Source organism: Stegodyphus dumicola, chromosome 4 (assembly GCF_044657685.1).
Source record: "Stegodyphus dumicola isolate Sdum_Otavi_A_Nest chromosome 4, ASM4465768v1".
NCBI lineage: Eukaryota > Metazoa > Arthropoda > Arachnida > Araneae > Eresidae > Stegodyphus > Stegodyphus dumicola.
The window spans coordinates 103,725,952-103,742,630 of record NC_140771.1 but is presented as its reverse complement, the minus strand read 5'-3'; the positions used below and the strand labels follow the sequence as shown (position 1 = coordinate 103,742,630).

The 16,679-nt window shown below is 30.6% G+C and overlaps 1 long non-coding RNA gene across 1 annotated transcript in view; it reads right to left on the bottom strand.

Annotated features, from left to right (window-relative positions):
- Positions 1-3,575: 3,575 nt before the first annotated feature.
- LOC118184959 (uncharacterized) overlaps positions 3,576-16,679 on the bottom strand; it is a 191,369-nt gene continuing 178,265 nt past the window's right edge. Inside the window, exons 3-4 of the long non-coding RNA XR_015040505.1 lie at positions 6,443-6,524; positions 3,576-3,738 (exon numbers count right to left, since the gene is read on the bottom strand). This is a non-coding gene — a long non-coding RNA (uncharacterized LOC118184959). The remainder of the gene's footprint in view (positions 3,739-6,442; positions 6,525-16,679) is intronic.

Below are 16,679 nucleotides of genomic sequence, written 5' to 3'. Positions count from 1 at the left end.
ATATAAATAATGTATTTATTAAAATAAACCTTATGATTTGATTTATTACTAATTTTTGCTGTTGTATATATTTCAACAGTGTTAATCATATTATTTAAGGTGAATTTTAATTTCTCTTTTAATATCTTGTTGATTAGGTACATACAATGCATTTCAGATACATAAAAAGAATATAAAAGGTACATAAAAAGTATAAAAAGATGTACAAAAAGAATAATTAGAAAAATATTTCTGAAATATAATTTCACTTCTTCAGTAGTGTGAATGCTTCGGTAATATATATGTAAAATATAAAAATATATGCAAAAAGAATTAACAGAAAAATATTTCTCAAATGTAATTTCGCTTCACCAGTAATGAAACAAAAACTGCTTTACTGCTACCCTCAAAAGAAACCGTAACATTTTATGACCGAAATCAATTTCTTGGTTTAAAAAAAAAATAATGTTTATTTTATTTAACTTCTTTCAATGATCAAACTTTCACCATTATCTAAAAATATGTTCAATATATAATTGTTAAAAACTCATTTAAAAATATATGCTAAATAATATTTTGACTGCAAACAATTTTCTTCTAATCGATTTATATTTTCCTCAATGAAATATTTTGTGTGAGCAGTTGGTGTACATTTTCGAAGTCGAAGAATCATTATAATATAAGGAATACATTAGTCGAATGATAATATTATTATTAAAATTTTATGTTGGATTCTTTTCTCTGCCTCCTTCCTAAATACAATACTTACCAAAATACTAAGATAATTTCAAGACTTTCCTCTGCATTACCTTAATACTCCCTTCACCATAAGAACGGAAGAGTGATTAAATACTTTTATATATTTATTACAACCAGATTCTTTTGGGAATAAACCAGATTGGACATAATTTCTGTATATATGTTTTTACCCATTTTTATCAAAATGCGGTTAAGTACTTTAGGATTCTAGTTGTGTAAAGTTTAAATTCAGTGTTTTTCAGACCATATTATAGACTAACAAGAGAGTTGTCGCTCGATTCTGAATTAAGATGACAAAGTACTGAGAAGGTTAAAATTACTCTTTTAAAAATCTTTTAATTTAAAGAAAGACACTAATTGTATCTGCAAATAAAACACAGCCACTTGCAAGCAAGTAAATTAATTTAAGTTGAAAATCAAATTCGAAGTAACGTAGTCGGTTGATTATGTAAAATGGTCTACTTAAGCTAGTCTCAAATACTTTAATGGTGCATTTTCAACGTCAGCTAGCAAAATAGCAAAAGCGGAAATAATTTCTGGCAGAGCTGACGATAGGATGTAACCTGCAGGTAAGGCTGCTAAAAGTTCTAACAACAGAAGATTCAAAACTCTCGGCTTAAATACTCAAAAATTAATTTGCATTCTAGTGAGAACTACGAGAAGAAGAACTTGCAGTAATGGTTAAAATCATAATTGGTTAATTTATATAAAATACCTTATAACTTAGAATTATTGTCTATCTTATTTTATTAAATATATCGAAGATCATGATTTTGCTTGTCTCTGAAAATTTAAAATTAATTTATTTTATTGTTTATCAATCTACATTTCAACTATCAAAACTTGAAACCATGAAACAAAGAATTATTGCCTATGAATAAAATGTGCCAGGATGAATGAGATCCATAGAAGTTACTAACTAAACGCCGATGTGGATTAAATTTGTTATAGGTACGGTGACACTGAAAACCTGTCTATAGAATTATGTAAGAAAGATTTGCAGTTGCTCGACTTTGTACGTTGAAGACCTATCAGACTCCTCAATATCACAAACGTGATGTCTACGAATTCTTTGAGTAAAATAATGAGCAAATGTAGAAGGATTAAGTTCAAGTTTGCGTAGGTGGATGTTCATCTACGATACAAGTGTTGAACAAATATCCATCCAACAGGAAATAATCCCTATTTGCACAATGTAAGCGAAATTTTGCTGCTTTTATTTCTTTCATAATACCTGCATTCTTCAGTATTATTCCATTGTGTGAAGACTGCAATTCCCGTGAAAAGGAAGGAGAAGTAAAATAGCCAAACTGCTCTTTTCCATTTCTCCACTCTAATCTCAGTTTAATTAAGGGTAAGTAATTTCAGTTCTGTCGCTGAGAGATGATGGTCCAAGAGGGAATTCGGAGACGAGACAACCTAGTAATAATCCTTTAATATCAACGCCTTTTCTAAGTACAATGCGCCTCCTCCTCGCCTTCCGCAGTTCCTCAGGTTGGCCTCATCTTCAGCATAGAATCATTCTTCTTTGAACAGTGTAGTAAATAAGCAATAATGAATGGTAGGGTTGCAATAAAAGTAAGATTTGACGCTATCTTTGGCGAAAATTTTGACCTTACAAAATTCAGGAAATAAATATGTTTTAAGAATTATTTAATTATTTTAATTCAAAATTATTTAAGAATTTAATTAAATTATAGAATTAAAATGCTAGGAAATAGATACTAGTGATTAGTAATGGTATCTCTTTTCTCATTGAGGGACTGGCTGCGAATTTTTAATCAACAAATTAAATGAGAGCACTTGACGTTTCACTGATCTTATGTTCTAAACTTCTTCTTGGATATCAAGCAGCAGAAATTTATTTTTAGATCAGTATTTTTTAGCCAATGTCCATAGATTCGAGTGTTCTAAAAGAAATCCTTAGGAGATCCTCAAGATAGTAATTCAAAAAATAATTAATTATAACAAGCCAACTGCCGTAAAGTCCAATTTGGTTTATAAGTTATTAAACAGAAAAACACTGTGTTTATAATACGAATTTTTTAAATGACGAAAAAAATTAAGATTCTAAGAAAGGAGTTTCTCTCTCCTATTAAAAATTTTTTAAAATATTAATGTACGTTTTCATGTTCCAAACATCGTTAGAATCTCGTATGAAGGAACTTTGCACACTGAAAATGTTAAATGTAAAAATATCAAGTGGGAAAAACTGAATTTGTCATTTTTGAAGAAGGACCTTGAAAAGTGAATTAATAAATCTCCTTCACCCTTTCCTTAACAAAAATTCCAAACAATATTCCGGGGTACACGTTATTGAAAACTGTGGGATATTAATGTGTGTTAGAACCCCGTTAGTATTTTAAGAGATATGTGGAATGTTAGGAAGGAATACATTAAGAACCGAAGTTACTTTAAGCAATCCTTGAAGTTAAAAATGTTGAGAATTGCTGAGCTAAAATCTCATTTATTATTTAAAAAAATCTGCAGTTTTTACTTCTTTGTACGAAGTAAAGGCGAAAATTCAATTTCGAATGGCAAAAAATTTGGGGTACCATATTTCAACGAAATTATCCATTTTGGCCTCTCTAGAATGTATTTGAAGGATTTTTTTTTTTTTTCCTTCATTGCAATCGGCCACACCAAACGTATATAATATATATGTATGTATATATATTTCAAACCTGTTATCTGGCTAGGTGTGAGCTCAGTTTTTTTTATTCTTATACTTTATGGCAAAATTATGCAATCAATATTAATGTTATTTGGACTGCACTTTTTCCCCACGGTACATGGTATGATTCTTATTGAGGCCGTTGCACCATTACACATTTATTTCAGATTATTCAGGAGAATTCTTAGGTTATATTACAAAGTAATTGGTCTTCTGCAAATTATTCTAATAGTATCTTAAAATTACTTTCGGAATAATTTTAAATATTTTTCCTCTGGGCCTTGGTAATTTATGGTCTCCAGTTCAGATTCTGTACTGTTCCATTCCTTAATAGAAAAAAAAGAGAAGAAGGAAAATAGTGAAAAAAGGGTGGAAATTCTCGTTTTAAATTGTTTGCAATATGAAAACGTGACTAATCATTATCTTTTTTCATCAAATCTTAGTAAGAATAAATTACATATGTAAATCTAAATAAACATTTTCCCCAATTCAGAATAAATTTCCTTGAACTTTAAAAATGATTCATAATTACAAACCAGAAAACTTTAATTGTTGTTTAATATTATTATTTTGCAACTGGATTATTACATGCTTTGTTAAAAAAATGATAGCTGTCTCCAGAGAACTGAAACAAGTAGCGTCTAGCAGAAAATGTTTCCCAATTATTTTATCAGAAATTTCATTTTAATTTTCAACGAATAACTAAGCAATACAGATACATACAAACACCTTTCAGAAAGTCAGAAAGTTTCAGAAAGTTTTTAAGCTAAAAGCTGGATTATTCTCAACATGGAGAAAGTTTAAAATTATGATAGGTATATACAAAATCTTTGAGATGAACTCTTGCCTACATATGCATTTAATTCGTGAAACAGTAATCGCTTCAAATTTTAAATACATGTTTCACAGCATTTTTATCTAAATTTCAGATGCCAGATTGTCGATTAGTGAATGATTTTGAGAAAAATTAATTTTCCCTCGCCAAATAATTGCTAAGAATAGTCCTTTGTTGCATTCATCTGTAATCTTATCTACAACTTGGTTTCAAAGTAATTTTCAAAAATAGAGATTTTAAAAGCATGTATTTATTTCAAATTTTGTGCTTGAAGTAACAACTCAGAATTGTAATTGTAATTGTAATTGTTACATAATAATAAAATAAACCTAATATAAAGTTTAAGTAATGCCCTAATTAAAATAAATTAAACGCACATTCTACCAGATAAATAAAAAAATTGGTTCCGTTCTTTTAAAATGCTATTACAGTTTTAAATAAAAAATGTTTCACATTTCAATATAACAAATGAATGTAATTTACTAAAAGTCGAAGTTCTTGTTTGGAAAATCATATTTCGAATTGAGTTCTCAACAAACGGACTGGCTGAGTAGGAATTTCATGGTTTCCTCAATGTGTAAGGAAATACAATATAATTTGTTATGTATTTTGCCATATTCAATTAAATTCCAGCAAGGTCTTACCCGAAAGCATTCTTTTATATTCCCACTAAAAATCGAAAAGACGATCTGGTAGGATAAAAGACTTCAGAATTTTTAACATAATTTGGCTCAAATGGTCTAAAAGAAAGAAACATTGCAGGATAAAGAAACGCAGATATAAAAGAATCTGATTGTTATGTTTGCAAATTAATTGGCCGATTTAAAGGATGATTAATAAAGAAGATAATAAAAAGAAGTATACTTGTTTATTCAAAATAATTTCCAGCAACAGAAATCCATTGTTGCTAACATATGTCCTCTCAAGTGGTTGATGGTTAAAAAAAAAAAAAAAAAAGAGAGAGAGAGGGGCGGGAGTACCTCGGACCACCCCCGGGGTATTCTTCCTCAAAATTGGGGTGGAAAGTTTAACAGTTAGCTAGGTTCAGCAATACCTCAATTACCTGTGGTACTACGGAGGTGCTGGCCTAGCTTCTACCTGTACCTGTTGCTAACATATGATAAGGTTATTTATAACGCTTTTCTAAAAATCAATGCCTCAATGAAATTTCAATAGATCACCAGTGTTTAATAAATTTATGTATTTTTGGCAAAGCATTTCTTAAACGAAAAAGGACTTAGTACTGAAAACATAAAAATGGTAATCTCTAGGGAAATGCAGGAGAGCATAAAGAATAGGACACAATTTCCCTTTAAAGAGCTCATCTACTATAATAGTGTTGCATTACTGGGCTTCAATAAATGATGAAGTATATTATAGTTGACCAGTTGATACAGTTGACGAGGTTAGCATATCCTTTAGACACGGCAAGCTCAGTCCAGTGAGCCAGTGGGCGTAAAAGGCTGTGGGATTCTAGCGTGCGATCAGTTAGCTTGTTTCGGCAACTTTTCGGCAAGAGATGCATATATTTTAACGCCTCCGCAGCATTCTTAGCTGATCGAGATAGACGTATTGAAATTAGTTAGTCAATATGGCTGAAATTTCCGTTTGCTATCGGGCATTACCCTGAAGCTTTAAGCTTACCTATCCTTTGCTTGTCTATTCACAAGTGCTGGTTGCTTTTAAGGCACAATTTTCATACAATTTCCACATAGTTATACAATATCGAGTTGCATTTGTCACTTCACCTCGGGAAAGGAATGAGTAGTGAGCAACATTAGAAAATCACCATACAGTAAATAGCAACTTCTTTGATACAAGTGTGCCTTTGGAGTCATTTCTAAAGCATCTTTTCCTCCTAACCATTGCGACGAAAGTATATGAGTGTCGTAAATATGCGCTTCATCCATAGTTAAAATTCATTGCAGAGGCCTTTCTTCTTCATTTCTTGTTAAGAAAGAAGAGTACACTTCCAAACTCTATGTTTTGTTCTCATCAGTGTGTTCGCGATGCACTTGCTTGTCGAGCTTCTGTACTTTTTCTTACCAAGTGCCGTTAAACAAATCGAAAACTATATATATTTATTTTCTTTGCGTTCTCTCGCACAGATTTTTATGGATGTGATTAGATTAAATCATACGAATGAAAGGAATTTTCATTATTACGGATTCAGACTATTAGTACTTGTTACTTACCATGTATTCTCTCCCAGTCTACCAGCTCTACTGTATTTTGTGCCTCACATTATCCACAGCTTTCGCTTCCCAGCTTCTTAATCTGAAATATTAACATATCATTAACTACTTTTATTAAGTTACAAAGTAGAAATAATTATACTTACAGCAGCTTAACTTCTATTAATTTTTAATGTTTAATAATTATAAAAAAATTAATTATAATAAGATTTATATTCTTATTGATTAGTTAACTCTTGTCATCTTTCTAAGCCACTAATATATTCTACAAGGGGTAGGGCCTTGGCTTAGGCACCCTGGTGTCTCAAAACACCGCTCTTCCGGTGAGGTCGAATGAAAGGAAAAAGTTCGACAGCCTCGGCTTTCGTTTTGTAGCCTCAAATCTCTTCAGCAAAACTTTTCAAATCAATGACGAGTGAATCTGCCATTAGTTTTTCCTCAAACGAATGTTTATTAATGCTTTTTATTGCAACCACTGAAGGATTTCCCAGTTTGAATCTGTAAATATATAACAAACTTTAATTGGCTGGTTTATATAACTGACTTGATTTTAATGCTGTTTGAACGAAACAAAAAATACGGTTGAATCACCCATATGAGATATTATTACACAACGAAAAAAATTGTAACAACTATAAACACATCATAAACATATTAATTTGTCCGTATTAATTCAACTTTTGAACATATCAATGTGTTCATTAGAGTAATGTGTCGCAGTCATTGGAACGGCCTGAGTATGGGATTGTCCAACTAGACCAGTTTAGTTACCCGACTGAGGGAGATTATGTGACATGCTATATACCATAATTCAGACACTAATTCAATCGAACATCAACAAACATGCCACAGAAAAGTAGTAAGAACAGAAAATTAGACCTGTAGAGGCTCATCCAAATGCTAAATTGCTTCAGCAAAGCAATCCTAAAAAGTCTGGTCGGATCTTTGCCAGTCAAAAGCAGTTTTTATTGCACTTGAAGAAAAACATTATAATGAAAAGATGTTCTTTTTGGTTCATTGGCGAATATATGCATACATATCGTAGGACAAATATATAAGCGTTTATCTGCGTGCACCCGAATATCTCTCAAACTCATACATTAAGTTAGAAATTTCATATAAATTTTACCTTTATTTTATAACTTTAGTTTTTACCTAACCTAATATTTTTTAAAATATGCTTTCATATGTGAATACTTTCAATTTTCACCTTATTTTTTTATTTTATCTACAATATGTTATGATAGTGTGATATGCGATCAGAAATAAGTAAAGTAATTTTTGATTTTCCTGTGTTTTAAAATTGAATTTCTATGATTAAGATATACGTTTGTACACTTGTAATCCTTTGCGACCCTATAGAGCGAACTTTGTTAGCAACTGTAACTTTTCGTTATTTGTATAAATATGTAATACAAACTATTGCCCTACTTTAATGTGAGCAAATAAAAAGAAATTATAGAATGAGATTGTTTTTATAATTATTTGTATAATTTTGTAATTTTGTTCAAATTTATTTGCTGATTCAAATATCTGGTTTAAAAAAAAAAAAAAAAAAAAAAAACTAGTCATCGGAATGGATTAATAATTTAGATTCACATTTTCCATCAAAATACGTTATTAGATAGCAAATAAATTAGGTATTAAATAAAACTGCACATAAAAACTCGCGTTAGACTGACAATGAGAAAATAATCTGAGTACTCAAACTGATAAAATAGAGGATCTGTGTTTGATTCCGCTCTAAACTGATAGAATGTTCTATCTATTTAAATGATCGGTCAACATGTACGTCAGACTAGAGTTGCTTTTATGTTAATAAGAGTATTGTTACTTAGGTTAAAGAACTGGAGGGGAAAAAATCTTCCGTTTTTACTCACATATATTACTAAGAGCAAATATTATTAGGGTTGTAAAGTACCCTGAAGGAAAAAAAAAAAAACTGTCGATAAAAAATTTTAATATTTTCCATTAAATAAGTATTTATACATATTACTTTTTTTTTTACAATTTTTATTCTTATTTCTTTAAGAAAACAAATTTTCTTTAGAAAAAACCTATTTTTAAATTCAGATCATGCAGTTAAATTTGTCAATTTTTTATCATTACTTTTATAATTCTCTTCTTTTTACTTCCATCGAATGGTGAAGTTGCTGAATACTAGCACTTAGATCTAGGTTGGATTCTAAACCGATGATCTTCCTCTGTGGGAGTTTTCCTGGGTTTCTCCGTCTGTAACGTAGTATACGAGCCAATTTTCCTTTGAAAGTCCTCCCCAAAGACATCTCTCCTCTCAGGCGAACACCCCTCGACTGCCATAATCAATTTAGAAGTTAGTCAATTTAGAAGTTAATAGTTTCTTGGGAAATTTGAAGAACGCTTCGTTCAAACAAGACTGATAATCATCGAAGGAGTTTTCAGAAGTCTCCTTTTATTTTGCTTCAAAAACTGCTAAAGCGAAAGAAATTAAATTTCATTTTTGCTTGTGTCAAAAAATGTACTTTTGCAGCACTGACCACACAATTCGTATTGATTTTCTGCTCATTTCTGGTTTAAGTTTATATTTATCTTATATTCTCATCCCCAAAAATCTGCCTTCGGGTTACTCACAAAGTAGAAAACACAATTTTATTTTCTATACCAACCTTTTTTTAAGGATTTCCATAGAATTTTGGTTAGAATATGTGCTGCATTTCCTATTAAGTCATCAGTCATGAAATTCTGTTAGTGATACTTCAGATACAAAACATGGAAATGAGTAATCAATTTTATATAGGTCTAGATTCTTATTTATTCTGTTGAAGACATATAGTACATAAAAAGTTACAAAATTAGCATTATTTCACTCCTTTTGTATTTTACATATTACAAGAGCCAAATTACGTTATCAATGAGAAATACGAACATTTCTTTAATGTTAATGAAACTTAGTACGGATGCGTATTGGGTATCTAAAATATAAGCAATGCGATATAGAGTAAATTGTTATCTTGCCCCTTATATGCTATTCGTTATGAAACATAAAACAACTTACAATATATATTCAATTATAATTCAATTTGTAGACCATCTTCTACCATACGAAAGCTTATAGACTGTTTTAAAATTTCCCTGTATATACTAATTTAATATTTATTATGTTATTATTTAATTATTATGTTGTTATTTAATTTTCATTATTTCCGATTTAATTATTTAATATTCATTATTTCCTATTTAATTATTTAATATTCATTATTTCCTATTTAATTATTTAATACACATTGTTTCAAAGTTAATGTTTTAAATATTTTTAAAAAATCCTGCAGGATACCGTTGAGGCAACTGAAGTAGAAAAATATAAACATTTAAAAAATTTCATTAGTTCTTTAATTATTTGCAGTTCAGTTATTATTTTATTAGTACGATAATATTGTATCATTTTAACATAATTAGCTTTTCTTAATAAAAGCTCATTTTATTCAGAATAACAAAAAGAGGATATTCGCCAAAAGTTTCAATTTGTTTCATGGTTCAACATTTGGCGCTCTTCACCTTTTCAATTGATCGCAGTAACCCTTCTAATGAGAGCACCGTGAGCGATGTAGCAGTGATTGTGGAAGGTGTTAGAGGAAAGACGGCCGGGATTACACGGGCCCAAGAATAAAAGAGACACAGAGGCATCAGAAAGTGTCTATAAAACCAATCCCTCTCCACTTCATTCCCCCATTTCCCCGTTGCTGATACATTATCACCGCATCTTCTGACTCTGCTGCTCTTCTCCCCCCAACTTATAGTACCATGTGAGCTTTTACGATAGAGGGTTGCTGAATTTCAGATGACTGTCGCCAAAGAAATGTAGCCAAAACAATAGATTGTGTAAGATATTTTTTTTATATATTTTCTCAGCAAGCAAGCATCCAAAAAAGCCGCCCTCTGGAGAAGAAGGAGTTCTGAATCAGCTGTCACATATGTTTCGTTTCAGATGTTAACGTACTAATGTTTCTGTTGCATGACTTCTCAGTCAGTTTTCTATTGATGTCAGGTTACTTATTCTGCGTCATTTGCTCTGCAGCGCAATCTGAGAATATTCTTGCAAAAGAAATAGAAAATAGTTTCAAACACCCCAGAATTTCGTTTTGCGCAATTTGCAAAATCTCCATTGTATGATCATAAACAGAATATTCCCGACAAATTAAAAATGGCCGAGTCACAGACATACTACTATAAATTAGAATTTGCAGCTATGATTATATCCATTCTATAGAAGCCTAGCTTTATTCTTAATCTCCAAACAATTGTTCAAGTTCAAGTGAACTTTAGTCATCGTAGGACACTACTATAACTGGAAACTTATATTTAAGTCCTGGTGAGGACTCTACTGGAGTTATGGCTTAGTCTTAGCAAATCACAAATACCGAATAGATTATAAAAATTTTATCTAGTCTTAAATTGAACAAAAAGGACAAAGCTAGTGCTGCAGTGAGCCTCAGCTACCTTACAAATATTTAAACCAACAAAAGAATATAAAATTTCAGGTTGACAGGAAGTTAAAATTTCAAATGTAGATAAAGTAGTCGGAAACCACATAAAACAGACTAATTAAGCTAGCTCAGAATTTTACTGGCGTGTGTTTAGAACATCGGCTGCTATGGCGTAGCTAGAGTTTTAGCTGCTCGGAAAGGTCCCTGAATTTGTCCCCACTTTTGATATACAAATAAATAACTAGAAAAATTTCAAAATGACATGCAGAGAAATAAATTAAAACTCTATATTCATTTTTGCAGAAAACTTTTGATTCCAGCATTTTAAAATTATACTATTATTACGCAACTGTAGAGCTCTATTTGATTATTGCAGTTATTGTTGTAGAGACATCAAAATTTTTTCAAGCTGGAGACGTGAAAAATGAGCAAAGCCCTCTCCGGAACTCGAACCTCGTACCCATCGAATATGCGCCGAGAGGGCTGGCCATGGCCATTACACCACGAAGGTGCAATAGTATTTTTTTAATATTATTATTCCTTTTCCTCACTTTTATTCCGTATAGTAATTTAAAATGTCAGTATCACCTGCAGATTTGCATTTTGTTGAGGAATACGCAAAGAAGTTATTGCGAAGTCAAAATTCACAATATACAAACACAAGAGGTTAATTATAACAATTAGTTTTAACAAACCTTTCAGTTCTTTTAGCACAGCTACAAGTTAATAAATACTAGCTAGCATTCATTGCGTGTTTTAGAAATTCTGATATTCAAAGCGGTATGTAGAAAATTGAATTTCTTTTCATATTTCTTCCAAGGAGATCAACTATCAACTGAGAACTATTCTACTTGTTAGGCTTTATGTGGAAAATTCATCAGATAATTGAAAAGAGCTGTACTGTTATTGCAACTGAACGTCAGTGAAAAAACTAAGTATCCGAATATCAAGCTGGTACACTGGATCGTAAAGCTAACTGCCATACCAACGGGGCCCGGTTCGAATCCCGGAGAAGGCATGATTTAGTGTAACCTTATAATACCTGTGTGGTAGGGGTACATTCAAAATACACGAAGAGCTGAAAGTCCTCTCGAGAAGTCTGTGGTAAAGGAAGAGAGGTGGTATGTTCTCGGATCGTTCTCGAGGTGTTCTCTTTCAAAATTGAGGTGGAATTTCACACTTAGTGCGACTGTGTTATACCTGTTCGAACAATGGTGAATTTCTGGCGTCCCATCCACTTCAGAGTAAACTCAAATTCTCAACTCTAACATTTACAACTTATATGCTATGGGCTAACCGATTCAGAATTCACTCACTAGCAGGATCGGTGCCAGAGCCGGTGCAATCGGTGCGGCTTATCCGGGGGATAGAATTTAAAAGCAGGAAAAATTTTAGAGCTGAGTGGAAGTACTGGACAGCAAAACTTAGGGGGGCAGGGGAATATTTAGAATTTAGGATTGCTCCGGCCAGCAGAATGTAGAAGCAGCACAGATTGCAGTGGATGGCTAAATCCATAGCGCCACTTCTGCTTACCTTTGTACAGGTCAGACAAATGAGAGGTTGTTTATTTCAGAATAAACAGTTACACTGGATGGGTTGTCATAGCACTAACTTAAGCTGCATATTCTGCTTCAGCTTTATAATAGTATGTGGTTTATTAACATGCACTTCGTCTTTTAAATATCCCAGCCATTGGCCCGCAAAAAGTCTTCAATCATTCTTCTGTAAGAAGCTCGGAAATCGTTTCCGGCGTTCCATGCTTATTCTTGAAGAAGTATGAGCCGATAACTCTATTGGCCATAACACCGCACCAAGCAGTACACTTGAATTAAAATATTGCCGATATTTACGCTGCACCATAACAATTGATCGTTGACAAGAATAGAAAAACTCGATCATTTTAACGCGTTGTTTTGTACTGTACGGTTCCATAGCAAATTTCCAGGAATTTAATTATAACCTACAAAAAGAAAAAAGTATTATATCAAAAAATAAAAAAGTTATTTATGTTTAACAGTGGTAAGTCTTATTTGGCCCACCCCGTATATATTTATGCTCCAATGGAATCAAGTAAAATCTTTGGTCTTGTATGTTCATAATCTGTATTTGTAATCTTGAAAGTATTACGTCACTTTAGAAGTTCAAGAAACTAAAATTTCAAAGCCAATTTGAACATTTTTAAATTGCTTAAAGAAGGGCTTTTATTGCTGAAATATGTTTAACTTCAATATTAATAATGAAAAGTAAAGAGAAGAAATTAGATGCTTAACATATACTGTCATAAATTAACTTTTATTTCTGTCGTTGAGAGTATTAATATTGTCACAGAGAGTATTATTTTCTGCTAAACAGTAAGCGTGTTAAAGAAGCTTCCAAATGAAAAAATCACGTATTGGTAATTTTTTTAGTGAAAGTTTGATGACATGCCTGAAATAAGTTACCTAACAAAAATATGACTTGTGAGAAGATATGAAATTCTATTTACTGAACTACAATGAGTATGAGAGCAAATAAAAATAAATTTCAGAATAAACAGTTAAAATATAAGAATGCATCTTCATTTTTCGACGTCACAAATTTTTCGAAGTTTTTTGGGGTGGTACGTTGAGTATGTTACTTAACGACACCATGCATTATCCATATGGTCTGAAAAGGGTTGCCATGGCACGAAACGGTATACCTGTAATTATGCTTCATGTAGCTTTGCCAATATCCATTTTCCAGTATGTCGTGTTCGACGCTATATAAGACCTTTAATTTCCGTTCAAGTTTTATAGAATTGAGAGGTGCAAAAGTAATAAAAGCTCTTCTTTATAATTTAAATATTTATTTTAATTTTTAATCATATATTTAATTGGTGAAATTCAAAATTCATTTCATTTTTGATACCCCCGATAGGTAAATTTAATATTCACAGCATTATTATAAGTAATCAAAGCTATTTCTGATGCAATGAATCCCATATCTCAATACAGAGTCTTATATTAAATTCAGATTAGATTTTGATTCTGAAAAAGCTGATGAAGTAAATGATGAAGACTTCGAAAACAGTGGTGAAATTTTTATACTATTACAGAAAATTTTAGTCGAGTTCTCGATTAAATTCTTTACAGAACAGTTTTGAGTTAATAGATAACCGAGTTTACTCTTTAAAAACAAAACTTAAATGTTTTCATAAATTATGAATAAAAGCGACGATATATTCCAAAAAAAAAAAAGTAAAAGAAGAAATTGGTTAACAACTTTCGTTGTTCGTTGGCAATAGGCTCATATAAATATTCTGATGTCTGTTGTGGAAAGATTTTTTATGGTTGAAAATTATAACATAAAATAATTTGGATTTTAAAACTGATGTAAATTGTATGGGCAACGAACTCTAATATTTACAAGTTGCAAAACTTGTTATAGATACGAATACTGTTAACGGGATGAATACGTCAATTTGTAAATAAAGTAGAAATAAAATTTATGCTTTCTGAGCTAAGAAATCAAAACAGTGTTTTAATATGAACTCAAAAATGTTTTGTGACATTATGTAGAGGAGAGATAAACAAATTATTCAGATGTTCTGCAATAAGTTTTGACAAAATTTTAACGAGGAATATTTTGAAATTTTAAGACTAGAAAAACTATGTTTAAGGAGAAACTCACGGAATTAATAGAATTCTTATAAAAGAAGAAAGTGGATGCTAATTTTGATTGCAAGAACTCTCTAAGCAAAATCCTTTATCTCCTAAAAAAGAGAAAAATCGATGAAGCAGCTCCAATCACATATTACAACAACAATGAAAAATAATAATAATAAAATGTTAAAAATTTGGGGGGAAATGAGAGAAAATTACTGTAAATGGGCTTAATTTGGCAATGTTGTCCAGCTTCTGATAACTGAAAATTGAAAATTAGCAGTTTCTAACTACGCTATAATTACATCTGAAACATTATAATTTTAGAAAGGCAGCTTCATTTTATTTCTATTGACTTGCTTTCCTCCCAGTCCTGTAATAAAACAAACGTGGCCAGTAATTTTTTTAAGGTGGGCTTCTATTTTTTTAAATGACTAATTTTTTTTATTCATTAAATTATAGTTTTCTTGAAACTGCGTATTATTTGTTAATATTTTTTTTTACAAATTCCTATTCTATTGATAAGTGATATTACTATTCAGCACTTCATTATATTTTACACCAAATTACTTCATTATTAGCTTCAAATCGTTTTTACATTTCTAAACCTTACAGATGGTTCAGTCATTAGCTTACTTAAAAGAGAAATAAAGGAAAAAAATGAAAGAAAAGAAAACTGATATTTGTAAATCTACGCGGTATGCACAATGCATAGGGAAAAAAGGAAATAAATATTAAATTAAATTTATTAATTGATGTCTTTTTTACCAAGCAAAAAGTTGCTATTGATAAAAATATAGCAATACATAAACTAAATATGATGCCGAGACTAGCAGAGTTTGACACTATCTAATTTAATGGCAGCCCCTTATTCGGAATTAATATGATTATAATAATCAAATTCAGCAAATAAATTAAAATTGAGATAAACTAGTTGAACGAAAAAATTGAAAGAAAAATTATAAACATATCTCAGGTAAGGAAAAAAATATTTATTTAAAGACTCAAAGTAAAATTAATTTACAAGTGATATTTAGCAAATAAATTATTGTAAAATATTTAAAAAAGAGAAGCCAAAATAACTGTCAAATAAGAACAATATTGTGCAATTGCATAAAACTGACAAAAAATATTGAAGCACTGGAAAATGGTTATTAACGCGAGCAGACTAATTTTAATTAATCATACGTTATTTTGTTTCTGAAATTTCAATTCAGACATAAATTTTTGTAATTAATTTAATAGAAGTATTAAATTGATGCTATTAAAGCAGAATTCAAGCTGTATAAAATAAAATTCTGTAAGCCTGATTCTAATAATTCCAAGTAGTATGTTTTCATTAAAAAACAAAACAGTTTAATCAAAGTTAAAAAGGAAATGAAACCATTTACAATGTAAATATACAGATTCAAACTTCTCAGAGGTAATTTAATTTAATCCTAGCAATTACTACAGTTAATGAAGCTTGGATCAAATCACAGCTGGATTAGTAAAGCTAGCATAAATGAATACATATCACTTCCATCCAAAAATTGGTTACCATGTGATTGATTACATTTATGGAATAGAACCACAATTTCAGGTACCTTATAAAAACACAATGTATATTTTAGATACCAATAGTAACATGACAATTAATTTCAAAATGCTCAGAAAACTGTAAAAGAAAATTTTATAATTTTCTCCATTGATACAGATATAAATAATTGCAGCGCCCTTTGGAAAACATTTTTAAGCAGCAATCAGAAAAAGTATTTAATTTTCATAAAAATTATCACAATGCAGTATTGAATAAATTTCTGTCATTCGATGAATTAATAAAATTTCATGAATGTAAAATTTAAATCGGGAATATTGCAAATAATATGAATAACCATAAAAATGCCACAGCATTTCTTTTAAAAAATATTTTGGGAAAACTTGATCTTTCATCTCCCCATTCCCATGTTTAACAAAAGGGATACATACTTATTAAGTAGAAATCATTAATTATCTAGGTTATTCAGTTATAAACATAGGGGAAATGTTTGCTTATGTAAGTTAAGAAGAAATATTTAATAATGAGCTTCCCTCACCTAGATAAAATATGAGCAACTCATCATCAAGATGTGTAAATATGCGAATATATATTAAAAAAAAAGACAGAACCCA